At 45.4% G+C, this 14141-nt stretch overlaps 1 long non-coding RNA gene across 1 annotated transcript in view; it reads left to right on the top strand.

Moving 5' to 3' along the window:
• The first annotated feature begins 484 nt into the window (after positions 1-484).
• LOC146765741 (uncharacterized) overlaps positions 485-14141 on the top strand; it is a 49097-nt gene continuing 35440 nt past the window's right edge. Inside the window, exon 1 of the long non-coding RNA XR_014949700.1 lies at positions 485-689. This is a non-coding gene — a long non-coding RNA (uncharacterized LOC146765741). The remainder of the gene's footprint in view (positions 690-14141) is intronic.

Raw genomic sequence — 14141 nt, forward strand, 5'->3', positions numbered from 1 at the left:
AGAATACTATGCAACATCAGTAAATAAGGGATTTATATAGGAAATAGAAGGGCTGCTGCTGCTGCAGTGTGAAAAAATTCCTCTAAGTGGTTAATTAGATTTATCAGTGTCACTGCAAAAAAGATGCTGCAGATGCAGGTTAGCACTGCCTGGCTTGAATTTGTATGCTCTATTTCAGGTTGCATCCAAAAATAGCTGGTGGATCTAGACAGTGTTGCAGGAAAAAGAGTGGGGTACATCTGTGTGTGTATATATTTTGAGTATATGTGTTCTTTCCCCTTTCCAAATTTCCAGTTTGCCTAGTAAGTGTGAGAAACCAGTTTCATAAGATTACTGCCCAAAAATCAGCTGATGAAACTCGTTGCATTCTAAGTAATTTGGTTATATAACTTTTCCAAAAAGGAAAAAAAAAAAAATCCCCGCACACAGAAAGATGCAAGGAAGTTTCTGGAAGATCATTTCTTGACTAACTCTTTTTTTTTTTTTTTTTTTTTTTTTTCCTGAAGAAATGTTGTTCCAGGGAGTGTCTGACTAGTTCTGCAGCTTGGCAAAAAAGCCAGACGTTACCTCATAGCTGCGGCCAGACAGCCCATTTCTATGCCAGGCAACCACTGCAGAAGCACAGAGCACAGGGCCCTGCTTGATTAGCACTTCTGCTGTTTCGAGAGTCCTGGAGTGTTTTGTTCAAGGTGGGCTGCTGAGAGGGGACTCGGTGTGCTTTTGTGCAAATGATGAGGCCGGGGCTGTGTGGGCTGTGGGCTGGGGGCACAGGGGGAAGGGAGGCACAGGGACACAATAAGGGGAGGCTGCATTAATATTCCGTGTTCATGTTATCTTTGGGAAACAGGATCTGTTTGATTTGACCTGGTCAAAAATAAAATAAAATAAAAATAAAAACAACCCACCAAGTATCACGTCCTAAAGGTCAGAGGAAAAGAAAGAGATGGGAAACAAAGAGCTGTAATGACAGAGCAGGTCAAACTGAATTAAATGTTTAATTGTCTCCCTCGTGTCTCATCAAATAGCTGTCTTTAAAGCAAGAGGGATCTTTTCTTCCAGCAAAACTATTACCAATTCATCACTGAATTGGAAGGTGACGAGTGTTTGTAAACATTACAGTCAATATAATTTTCTCATCCTCTCCCCCATTGTTGATTTACCTTATTTAACTGGATCATTTACCTAGTAAAGCTGTGCCTGTATCATGTGTTCCACAAATGCTGGGGTCCCTGCACAGAATTCCTGCCCAGCAGGACCGTGCTGTGCTTTTCAGCAAACTGTACCCCCTGCACAAGAGAAGGGCAAAGAGCAGGGCACAGAGAGGGCAGAGATGCCCAGCCCTGCACCTCCTCCTGGCAGTGTCCTGGGACGACTCCTTCCAGCAGCTGAGCTGTGCTTCAGTGCTCTGGAATGGAGACAGGCTGTGCAGTGAGCTGGGACAGGAGATGCTGTGTCCAGGAACAGCCTGAGTTCACCTCCCCGTGTCACACAAAGCTGTAGGGCACTGGAGCTCCATGACCTCTCCTGGTGTATTGACTCTGTTCTTGTCAATGACAGCAGAAATTTCTGTTTGGGACAGAAGAAACAGATTTTAATAATTCAATTTTATTGGGTGACAAGATAGCTGCTAATAAACTCACCCTTCTACCTGAGAGTACTGCATGATTGTCAGAAAATTCGATATCAGAAAATGTGTGGATTTGGGTTATCTTTAGTAGTCAGTTTCCCAGATGACAAAAGTTGTAGCTAAAGAGGTAAAATTAATTGGTTTTGGTCACATATAAATCAGTGTCAGGATCAAACCCTTAACAGTTCTTAGCTCCCAGTCTTTATTTGACCCCTAATGCAAGATATGTACCTGTGGGAGGCAGAAATCAGTCCTTACCTAAGACAACTTCTACTGAAACTTCTACATTTCTTCCAAGCCTTTTTTTGGGCTTACAAGGAAAACTGATTCCCAGAACTTCAGGAATGTCAACTGGAAGTTGCAAGAGGAGAGACTAAAGTGTTACGCTAATGGACTTAGGGCAAAAGTAGAACCCATCTGACCCAGTTAAGACCAAGTCCAACTGCTCTAAGGCCCAAGGACATGTGTCAACACCAGAGATGGGGAAACCACAACAGGAGTTTTTCCAAGATTTACAGGAAGAGATGTGCTCTGGATGTTCCCAGCTGCTCACAAGTGGGCCAAGAGGCTGGTAACTCCAGTCCTCCCTCCAGTCACAGCACTGGAGAGCAGCTGCTCCAGCCAAGGGTGTCTCAGAGATCTCCTGCAGGGCCATGCTCCTCGAGATCCTGGGTATCACCTGGGTTTTGTGCTTTCTAGAAGCATCACAGGCTCACTGGGGACATTTGGCTGCTTGGCTGGATGTGTGTGGTAGGACAGTGGTGGTTGTGGGTGTGGGTGCCCGGATCAGTAACAACCATTGCATTAACAGAGCTTTCCTATGGTGCTGAATGCAGCTGATTCCCTGGATTACAGGAGGCCCCACAGGGCTCTTTGGAGATTCCAGCCATAGGGCTGCAGAAGAGAAAAAGAAGGAAATTGCTTTTCTCTTCCTTTTTGGCAAATGAGAAGTTGGAGCAGTGGGCAGGGTGGATTGCTGGGTGCTGTGAACTGTGCTGGCTCTATCCCTCTGCATCTCTCCCAAGCTCTTCTTGAGATCATTTAAATATATTTAAATCCCATTTTACAGTCACCTTAGGACCAAATAATTTTGAGGCCAAATTTCCTTTCTAACACAGTTAAGTTTCGTGTAGAGTAAATTTCCTCAAATTTTGGCTTGATGCTTAAAAACACCTTGGCACATGAGAGCAAGGCCTAAGCCACTCCTGGCTCCTCTTTTTCCCCAGGGTGAGGGGATTTGCTGTTTCCCATGGTTTCACATATCAGTGATGACAAAAGAACATGGACATCCCAGCTTCCAGGGGCGTTGTGAGCTCCATTTGGGGAGCTCTGTGCCTCATTTGGCTGCCTCAGAAAACCTTGCTGAGGACACCCCATTGGGGCTCCTGGCAGGCCAAACAGGAGGGCAGTGCACAGCTCAGGGTCAGCGCTGCACTGTCCTTGCACAGGAGGAGGAGGAGGAGGCAGAAATGTGTGCTAAGGAAGTGCAGCTGGAGGAATTTCAGGCTTTGGAGGTCAAAGTGCAGAGTGAAAACCTCAAGGATAGTTTCAGCCCTGAGCACTGGGTTCATCTTCCCAGCACAATGCAGATGGAAGGGCAGTCTATGCAATAGGAGTGGGGAAGTCAGTTAAATGTATGTATGGGATACAGTGGAAGAAATGCATTAAAAAGTAGAAATCCCTGCCTCCAACCAGATCATACCTTCCAGAAAAATTGGAAACAGTTGGTGAAGGGGAGATTTGCAGGGTGATGGAAAGAAATAGGAACCAGCCCTGCTTGCCCAGCTCAGGAACAGCAAGGTGTCATTCCCAGATGGGGTCAGGAAAAGGTTTTATTTGGGAATGGGAGGAGGTGGACAATCACAGGATACCAGGAGCTGGGCTGTGCACATGGGCATTACCCACTGGGAAATAGGTATGGATGGAGCTGCAGTTTCCTTAGAAGATAACAAAGGTATTAACATTAAAGAATAGAGATTGTTTAGATTGTTTGGGGAGCAAGAGAAAAGAATGAGAGGAGAGAGAGCTATTTGAGAAGGAAAAGGATTTATTAGCCTTTGAAAGTGGGGATCTGAGAGAGACTAGAATGGGGCTGCTGTGTCATTATGAGCTGCAGTTGGAGATGTTTCAGAGAGTAAACTAGTAATAGAAATATTTTATAGGCCACCTGACCAGAAAGAACAACTGGACTGTGAAATGACTGTGCAAATAAAGCAGGCATGTAAAAAGAAGAGAGTGGTAGAATTGAAGATTTTAACTATGAGACATAGACTGGAATACATTAAGAGAAATAAGGCTGGAGGTATGTTTGCAGATCAGACACAGACCTGCTTTCTGATTCAGCCTGAGCATCAACTGCACAGCTTGGCTATTACAAAGGGACTGCATGAGGACAGACACAATAGGGGAGAGCCCTGGGGAGGCAGCTTTGACAGGCTCCAAGGGAAAAAGGTTTTAAAGGTGGATTGTGGAGGAAAGGGTAAGGGGGAAAAAAAAATAGTGATTTTGGTCTGAGTGGCCTTAGAGCTTGAATTTCAAATATTTAGGTTTTACTTGTCTTACAGTTCCACAGAAGCAATCAGTAGTGTGGAATCATGACCCACTAATGAATTAAATCCTGGAATCACCCAGCTTCATCCCAGGTGAAGCTGTCTGTTGTTAGTCAGAGCTGGGAAACAGGGCCTGTAATGAACCCCTGGCCCCAGTGACACCACCAGTAAAAGTCAGGTTTGATTTAACGAGGCCATGGCTTCATGCTTGATGCTCATAATCTCCTTGGGCAGGAGGGTGATTAGGGAAGGTGAGAGCAGCAAAGCTGGTTTGGAGGGCCAGGGATGCTCCCCGGGGGGAGGGAAGTCTGGGGTTTCATTGCCTGCCATACACAAATCCTAAAGGGTCATCAAAGGGTGAGACCCCTGCTAAAGGTAAAGATGAATCTTTCCAAGGCAGGGCATTGTATATGTACAAGGTGGCCAAGGAATAGCTAAATTTTGAGTGGCTGTCATGAGTCATACATTGTTTTCTTGTAGCCAATATGCTTGACTTCACCTCATATATCCTCTCTGATTAAAAGAAATAAAGGTAAATAGGATGGCCTTAGGGATTTGCAGATGAGTCCAAAATAGCTGCATGTATTGTATATATTAAGATATCAATTTTACTACAATTGTAGAGATACTGCCAAAAAGTAGCCTTCTTGTTTTATTCCTTTGTATTAAAAAAAAAATTAAAAATAGAAAAAAGTGTGTGTTTAAGGGAAGCAGAAGGAAGAGGTTGTAAAGAGTGAAAAGAAACCTCAAACCCAACAGGTGCCAATGATTCACAGTTCTCTTAGTCACCATTGCTGGCTGCATGAATCAATAGAGGACTCTGCCTATTAAATAAAGATTCAATTTTGGTATAAAATATTACCTGATAACCAAGCAGCCTTATTCAGTGAATGCCTCATGAAAGACTCAGACTGAGGCCCCCAAAGAGAGACAGGTCAGTGCACAATCATTTAGCAGGGAAAGCAAAAGCTGAATTTTAAGAGTCTTTATGTAGATATTAGAAAAAAAAGAATTCTGCTGTTGTTATAACTAATGATAATAAACTGGAACCCCATCTGGTGTGGGCAGGCACTGCCCAGGCCCCCAGGGCAGCCCTGAACCACGGCCTCTGTCAATCCAAACACAGCCCCTTTGACACTGTGTGGGTTCATGTTTGTGCACAGCAAGGGATGGAGCTCTGCCCAGAGCCAGGGACTCCCACTGCCACTGCTGCTGGCAAAAATGTTGGATTAACTCTGAATACCCCTTCCCTCCTGTCCTCTTGCCCCCCAACTTTTCCATTTGGCAGCCAACACCCCTCTTCTTCTCCCAGTACCACTAAAAGCAGTGACTGTTCAAACAGATTTTCCTTCAGTTGGTAATATTTTTTTGGGGATGAGATGTGCATGTGTTCATTAAAACTGAAATTTTTTTTCAAAAAGAACAAACACGATCTGTGGTGATTGTCTCTAGTTGCTAATCCATTTTTCCACCTCCTTTTCCTTTAGCATTTGGTGGAGAGTTTTCATCCATTCTCGATGGAGACTACTCATCAAATGAGTCTTCCAGCAGCCCTGGCAGGGCTTTTAATCCCTCTTTACTCCAAGCAACATAAGGGCAGCAAATACTTTCAGTGCTTTGGCCTCTGCTGTCCATGGAGTGGGAGCTGGTGGGATGCTGCAGTCTGAGAGGGCTGGGATTTGTGTGCAAGAGCCAAGCGTTGATCTGATCTGCTGATGCTCAGGATAATTAAACAATAGAAGCAAAATTATTAATAAGGTTCTTTTTCCAAGGCATGGAGAAGGCTGAAGGCCTGGAGAGGGGCCAATGAATTTGACTAAATAAACGTAGCAGAATAGGAAGATTTTCAGCAATTATTGGCTCATTTTTTCCCCAGGCTTTCTAACCCATTGCTTTAACTTATTGGCTTAAGATACTTCTTACACCCACATCACATTTTGCCTTGGGCCATTCTGCTGCTCTTGACAGCTGTCTAGGGCAAAAGGAAATCACCCGACCACAAATGTTTTCTCATAACTTCATAACAAGGGAATCTGAAGAAGTCAAAACCTTGGCGGTTCAGACCTTGCTTTAAAAAGCGAGATAAATTTAGGACATGAAATGGAGGCATTGCCCTCTGTCCCCTGGCTGTGTGTCCAGTTGGGCTGCAGTGTCCACACATTAGCAGCAATTAGCAGCAGTCTGAAAAGGGGTACCTGAATTGCTGAAGTTCTGGTGGTCATTGGAAGAGCAATCACAGCCCCTCAGTGCTGCATTTTGGTACCTGGCAGGTCAAGGGAGAAGTCCCAGGATGGGGCTGGAGAGGTGGGACTTGAGCAGTCCCAGCTGCTGAGGGGTGGCAGTGCAGGGGGACAGGGTGGCAGGGCACGTGGGCAGAGCTTTGCTGTGCCAGGAGGGAAGGACAGTCCCAGCTGGATGATTAATGTTCAAGCTAAAGCTAAACCATGCCTGGCAGTGCTCTGGCTGCTGACTGTCCCAGGGTAGGAAAAAGGGAAGATGCCTTTGAGCCCATCCAGCCCTTGTGAACTGGGTCAGAACAGCACAGCCTCAGGGGCAGCCACCCTCATGGCAGGTTTTTGATGCCTGGTGGAGATTTAGGTTGCTGAAGGGTTGAGGAGGGCAGTGTCAGCCCTGCTGTAGGTGTTCAGTGTTTGCCCTACATCTGAAATGTGCTGAGTGAAGGCTGTCTCTGAAAGAATGCTATTGAGGGACTGGGAACAGCCACAGATCCTGACACTGTGCTGATGGACATCAGAGCTCAGGGATGTTCAGCTTGTGCTCCATCATCTGCCCATGGCCCCTACAGCAGGTGCATCAAGCAATTACTGGAAAATAATTAAAACTTCGCCTGTCTTCCCACTCAAAGGGAAGACAAGCTGGCAAGCTCCAGAAAAAGAAATGCAAATCAATGAGCAGTCAGTGTTCAGAGTCTTTTGTTTTCTCTGCAAATGGGTGCAAGGGAGTCTTGGGACTACTTTGGGAAGGTCAGGGGTCCTCTGAATGCCAAAAGCTTGAGGGATCCAGCTGCATCTTGCTCAGATGTCCTGGCTGAAGACAAGTCAAACAACGAGCTGCCTTTTAACTTCTTGACATTTTATTTAGACCCCTTCTTCCTTAGAATCTGTTTCAAACATGTACACTCAGCCATTCTCTCACAGCCCTGTTCCCTTCTGCACAGAGGGAGAATGGGGAGGTTGTTGAGGTTTTGGTGTGAGTGTGACTCTGCCTGTCTGAACTAGTAAGACATTAAACATCTTGCCCAAGGTCACAAATAATTCACTGTCTTTCCCTGATGATTTTCAATACAACACATGCTCTAGCACAAGTCCTCTCTGGAGAGTGAATATTGCAGTTTTACTGTCTGTATAGGATGACTTTCCCTTTTTTCCTACCAGTGTACCCGAAGACCTGGTTTAAAGGAAAGCTGAGATATTGTTCCCAGGAATAAATCTGTCTGCAAGTTTGAAAATGGTTGAGTATCTGAGCCTTCCAGTCTTCACTGTTCTTTCTCCAAACTTGTTGGAAAAATCTTGGAGGGATGTTCCTGTGGCTCTGAAAGGTACTGCCCAGTGTGATTCCAGTGGCTGTGAGCTCAGCTGGGCACACCCTGATTCCCTTGGAAGAGCAGCTGGAGCTTCATGGCACTGCTCCATGGGCATCCAACAGGGACAGAAACAGAACTGCAAAGCAGTAGCTACATCCTATTAAGAAGCATAATTAAAAGTTTAATTACTTCTGAAAATAGTGGTGTCACTGGCTAGACATGCAAATCCCACTGCAAGCCGAGTGAGAAATTCAGGTTTCCAGGAGGACCCTTGGGATGAGTGGAGTGAGTGGCTGGGGTCCTGATGTGAGGGGCACTGGGTGCCACACCTGGCCAGATGAAGATGCCCCTGCCCACCCTGCCCTCCTCCCTGGCAGGCCTGTCCCTCTGCTTGCCTCCCCTTGCTGCACTTATCTGATGGTCAAAGTCACTCTTATTTACATTGCCCACAGGGCATGTTGGATTGGAGCACATTTCCTCTCTTGTTACAGATGATGAATGCAGCTCTATTAAAATATCATCTCATCTTCACACTAGATTGCAGTCTAAGATAATATGTATTTTTCCTATATCGTTTATACAAGAAAGATTATGTTAAATGCCAGACCCAGTAAATATTTCAAGATCCACTGCATTGCTGAGAACAGTTTCTCCCTGGGCATATGTTTAAGAGCCAAAGAAAACACTTTAAAAATTTCCTTCCTGTTTAATTTTTTTAAAGGGCATTCTCCCTATATCTGTTACTGAAATGACAAGTTGTCATGTTCCTTGATCTTATTACAGTTGCAGATGTAACTCAGCAGGGAATCTGCCCGAGTTTACATTTAAAATCATAAGACCCTGATTCTGATATTTTTTTATTTTTTTATCAGTTTAAATCTTTCTGTGGTATAGGACTTCCAGCTTTACCTCATTGTAATCAAGATCAGAATTGCTCCTAATTATAACACTTAACTCCTGTGTAGTGCTTTACACTTTTCAGGCTCTCTATATTCATCAATTAATTAATCCCCAAAGCAATATTAGATTTCTACTGAAAAAATGGAAACCAAAGCAAGAGGGTGAGAAGAACTTGCCAAAAGGCAGTGGTGATGGAGGAAGAGAATGCCCCAGTTCCAATCCCAGTACCCAGGGAGGAGGAGAACACTCCCAGTTCTAATCCCAGATTTTTTTTTTGCAGTTCACTCTCTGTCAATCCCTCACTGGGTGGATTGTCCTTCCCAGTGTGCAGGGAAATGTCCCTGCATAATTGTAGCACAATGTCTGCCCTGTGCCTCCTGCACCTGGATAAACCCCTCCACAGATTCTGGAATAAAATCCATGGCTGCACAAAGATGTTCTTCCAGAATATCAGTTTTATTCCAGAGTAATATGCAGGCAGGATATTTTACTGGCCTATCTGTAGTGGATTAATTATTCTAGTACAGCTGTTCTGGGAAGGTATTTCCCTGCAGGCAAGCCCATGGAGGGCAAAGGGGAAACATGAGCTTGTTGAGGGATTAGGCAGAAGGGTGGGATGTTTAAAGGTTCAGCTAAGCTTCAAATAAATGAATTTAAACCTTTGGAGGTTTTCTCCATCGAACCTCATGGAGATCAGATCATTTTTATCAAAGAGAATAAAAGGACCAAGATGCAAATTTGTTCTTATTACATTGGTTAGTTGGAGAGGGAAAAGGAGAGAAGTGACTTCAAGAGAAAAAGCAGGTTACATGGAATTTAGATTATGTGATTTTGGAAGGTGTGAGTCATTAGGAAAGAAGAGGGGGGGAAATAATTTTCTCTGGTCGCTATGCAGTAATGCAGAACAGTTGTTCCTGTGTTTATTTCTGTGTTTTCCAGCATGGAAATTGTTGGCATGGCCCATTGTGAGATAGGGATTGTACAAACTGAAATAGAAAAGCAAATACTCACCAATACAATGGCAGCTGATGCCAAGTGTAACACCTGACACAAATATGTTGAACCTATCAGAGAGAAGGGATCATTAAAAGAAAAAAGTATTCTTTTAACTTTCATTTCCTGAAGGGATTTTGATTTGTTTAGGGTATTTTAAGAATAACTGGAACAACTGCACTGGACTGGAATGGCACACCAAGTAGGGCAGGGAGAAGAAATCTTTGATTTCTGCTTTTGTACTTCAGAGTCTGAAAACAGAAAAGTACTTCATTAAAAGCAGTGGCAGCAGGAGATCAAATGGTTTATTCCTATTACAGTGTATTATTATTTTGAATCAATATTTCATTAATAAGATTCACTCTTACATGCCTACTTTTTCTTTAGAGAAATTGAAAATCAAACACAAACAAATGCAGCTGTTGTTTGCGTTCCTCTGAAGGTCCTCTCATCTGTGCATGGACTGTTTGTTCTTTTCCCTTGTTTTATTTTCTTTTTAAACCTTGAGGCTGATAAAAGTCAGATTATTTTCAAATTGTTTGTGTTGTTGCCTACACCAAAATCATCCTTTTTAAGGAAATTACCATAAAAGCAGCCAAGTCTGCTGACATGGTATCATGTGTTGAAAACGCCTCTGGTCATGGCTGTGTTTCACAGATTGGTTGCGGGTACAGGAGCCATTGCAGGATTCTTTGGCTGCCTCTGACCTTGCTGCTGTTCTGTTTGTGTTTTGGGGTTTTGAAGCAGGTCCCTGGAGCAGTCACCTGGGCTGCCCAGTCCCACCCCTCGCACGCCGGGGGCTCATATCCCCGGATCCTCCTTCCTTCTGGCAGGGATGCTGTGAGCCCCTGGAGCTGGAGCAGCCTCAGCAGCTTGCTGCTGGCTCATCCTGACCATGCAGCCCAGCAGGGGCTCAGGCTGTCCCCTCTGGGTGTGCTCATTCTGTGCATGGGGACACTGTGTGCACAGCTAAAGCTCACCAGACTGAGATGCTCTGCTCAAGGACCCGAGTGCAGCAGTTCTGCTCCCACCTGGCCACCTCTCCCCTGTGCCTTCTCTTCCCCGTGGTTCCCTCCCTGGGGGAAGAAGCTGCAGTGCAGACTCAGAGCTTGTCCTGACCCTGGGTGAGGAGGGAGCTGAGAGCACAACTGAGAGCTGAGAGCTCTCAAATGCTTCTGCTTCACCAGCGCAGACACAAAGTACCCAGCAGGAGAACATCTGCCTACAGGGAGTACTGTGCAGGGCTTGTGATGCTTGAATAGTTTTTGTCTGCTCCTATGCTGCAAAAGGGATGGATCCCAACCCAGCGCAGGGCAGAGTCAGTGCTGCATTCTCTTCTGGATGAGTACATTGCCCCTGAGTGCAGCTCCTTCCCATCCTGTGCTCCAGGGATGGCAGGGGAGCAGCAGCACAGAGCTGTGGGACCTGTGTGGGGTTGTGTGCCCTGGGACCTGTGTGGGGTTGTGTGTCCTGACACTGCCCTGAGTTTGGAGGCTTTGGCCCTGGTGTATTTGTCTGTCCCTTGTCTTGTGAGAGGGACAGGAGGGGAGCTCACATACAAGTGCAGACATTTGTCTCCTGTTTAGAAAAGACAACTGGTGTTTGGGCAAGTTTCTCTTCTTGCATATCTAGTCCCAGCCTTGAACTGTCCCTCTCCATCCCACAGTTACTCTCTCCCTTAGCACGGACATAATTGTTTTTCTCTGCTCCTTTGATACCAACATTTCTTCTTTCCCAGAATTTAACTCTTGTAGAAGAGGCTCAAACGTGTTTTCTGTATGTTCATGTTTAGGTTTGCAGAGCCACTCAGACCAGCTAAGAAAAGCCAGCCAAGAAGGTCAGGGAAAAGAGCCTTCATGTGCTTTGTGGATTGCTCTCATGGTTGGTGAAACTGGCAGGACAGGGGGGAAAAAAAAGTGTTTGTCCATGTGTTGTGTATGTGGAAATCTTTGCAGCTCCAGTCTAGACCTTCCCTGCTGTTCAGGGAATCAGGGAAACTGCAGCCAGAGTGGAGAGGCTGGGTGAAATCATAATAGTACCATTGACACCAGCCTGCACTCAGCCACTGTGCAGACCCAGCAGGCTGGCAGGGGAAATGTGTCACCCACACTGTCCTGCCTGGGGGACACCCTGACAGCCACCAGTGGTGCTGCTTCCTCGTGCAGCATCTGAAATACCCATCAGGACACTCCCTCTGAGCTCTGAGCTCTGAGCAGATCCAGGGGAGCTGTGGGTCAGGTGTTGCTTGGGTGCACAGCACTTGAGCACCCCGTTTATACAGAGCACGTGGCAGGTACGACCAGAGCAGCTTTCCCTTCCCCAGTGCCATCAGTGCTCTCCTCTCTGACGTGAGAGAATTGCACGCGCTCCCCTGGAGACTGCAACACGTCGAGGTTGGCCAAAGATGTTGTGTTGAGCCATATGTTGACCCAAATCATCAGGAGATTCTGTGGGTTTCGTGTCCCAGCTTTGTTGCGTTCAGGCCCTCCCTTGTGTTTGTCAGGCTTCCAGGCACTGATGTCTGGCGTTCCCACCCTGTCTGCCACCCAGTCCCAGCGAGCTTTTTGCTGAAACAGGAGCCTTTGATTTTTCATTTTGAATTAACTCTAGGGGTTTAAATTTCTTTCCTGGGTAATTTTTAAGACTTCAGACAGAATAAAAAGTCTGTATCCAAAACAAAACCTCTTGTGTTGGGAGAAAATGAAATGTTTCCCATTTTTTCCTCCCTTTTTTCCTCCCCTTTCCTTTTTCCTAATTTAATATTGGTTTTAAACACAAACTGGAGACAACCAGAAATGATGTTTCAGTGCTATTACCTTCTTTTTCCTTCCTTTCCTTGGCTGTGATGCATTTGCACTGCTTGCAGTCCTGACTTCCCCAGAAGACACTTCCCAGGAGCCTCCTTTTCCTCAGAATTCCAACCCCGGCTCCCCAAGTCGTTCCTGCATGTACCAGACTAATGGCATCAGCTTCACCAGTCTGTATTTTAGGCTGCAAAAATAGCAAGGAGGTGATTCAAAATGAAAAGTGCTTTCCAAGTGGTTATGTTGTATTTAGTAGATTAACCACCACCCCTCAGAGGAGGCGGATGAGTGTGGAGGAGGAAGAGGTTGTTTTGGAGATTTTGTGTGAAACTTCTTTTGAGTGACAGCATTCTGTGACAGTTCCTGAAAACAGTGTTTTTTACTGGCTCCCAAATTCTCTTATCTTTTGGCAAATCTCCTCCCCATCCTGCTGCCTCTCCTCCTTGGGATACTGGTGAAAAACCAACAAAAGGAAAAGGGAACACCTGGCACGTTCACCTGTGGCACGAGGACAAAAACACAGCTCAAGTCAGTTCTCAGCAGATGGGCTCCTGCAGCCCTCCTAGAAGGACATTTTGGCCCCAGTCACCAGAATTTGGATCATGTTTCCCTGATTATTTTCTGAGCTGCTGCTGTCTTAAAAGACCCATTGCAATGGAAAAGAAAACCTTTGTAAATGCTACCGGCAGCAGTGGTGGGGAAGGATCTGATTACCAAAGGCATGTGTGGCACCCTGGCCTGTGCTAGAATGGAGCATTTCAATTGTGCTCTGCAAACTTTGCCCCTGCAGACAGATAGAAAATGGTTAGATGGAGCAGGGATTCATTTTCTAAAGGAAATGAGGATATAAATTCATTTAAGAAATGACATGCCAATTTTTCTTGCTCCGTTTTCCTCTCATAATCAATGGTACAGCTGCCAGGAATTTTTGTGAAAATAACACTTGCTTTCTTATGTTTTTATTTTTATGTTTTTAAAATCCTGCTCAAACGTTATGAAAGACCCTGAGCCAGATATTTCATATTTAAGATCTCAGCGGAGGTAAACCTCACAAAGCAAATGAAGAGTCCCTGTCCCTGTTGACTGCTGACAATGATAGTGACACACGCTGCAACATTACTTCCTCAAAACCTGGAGAAAATATATAACCCATTTACTTAATGGACTGAGCTACAATGTCATCAGTTAAGTGAATCTCGTGAATAAAGAACAAGATGAAGTAATTGCTTCCAAAACATTTCTGGAATGAAGTAAAGCTTCACAGCGACTGGTCTCCTGGGGTCCCATTGATAACCTCTTTGGAGCAAAGTTTGTTCTTCTGTGAGATCCTTTTCCAGGTGTTATTAAGGACTCAACTCACTAGACAGCATTTAAGGGGGGACCTTGATGTCACCCCACTGTGGCTGGGTTGGGGGATTGCCATCGTGGTTGGATTTAAAACAAAGCAGCTAGAAGCAAAAACAACCTCAAGCGCACGAGCTGGCACAGATCTGCTGTGTTCCAGCTCAGTCTGGGGAGGTGTTGAGCACCTGTAGGTCCCAGCAGAGCAGTTTATAAACCCAGCCAAGGAATGACACAGCAGGCTGGGGTGTGTTCCCAGCTGAGACAGTTTCAAAACAAGTGAAGAAACTCTACTGGTCTGGTGTTGCAATCAGCACTCCTTGACTGCCCTGGGAGAGCAGCAGCAGCAAGGTCTGCACCTTCACAGCTCATCTTTCACTTGG

This window comes from Lonchura striata, chromosome 20, assembly GCF_050655825.1.
Source record: "Lonchura striata isolate lonStrDom1 chromosome 20, ASM5065582v1, whole genome shotgun sequence".
NCBI lineage: Eukaryota > Metazoa > Chordata > Aves > Passeriformes > Estrildidae > Lonchura > Lonchura striata.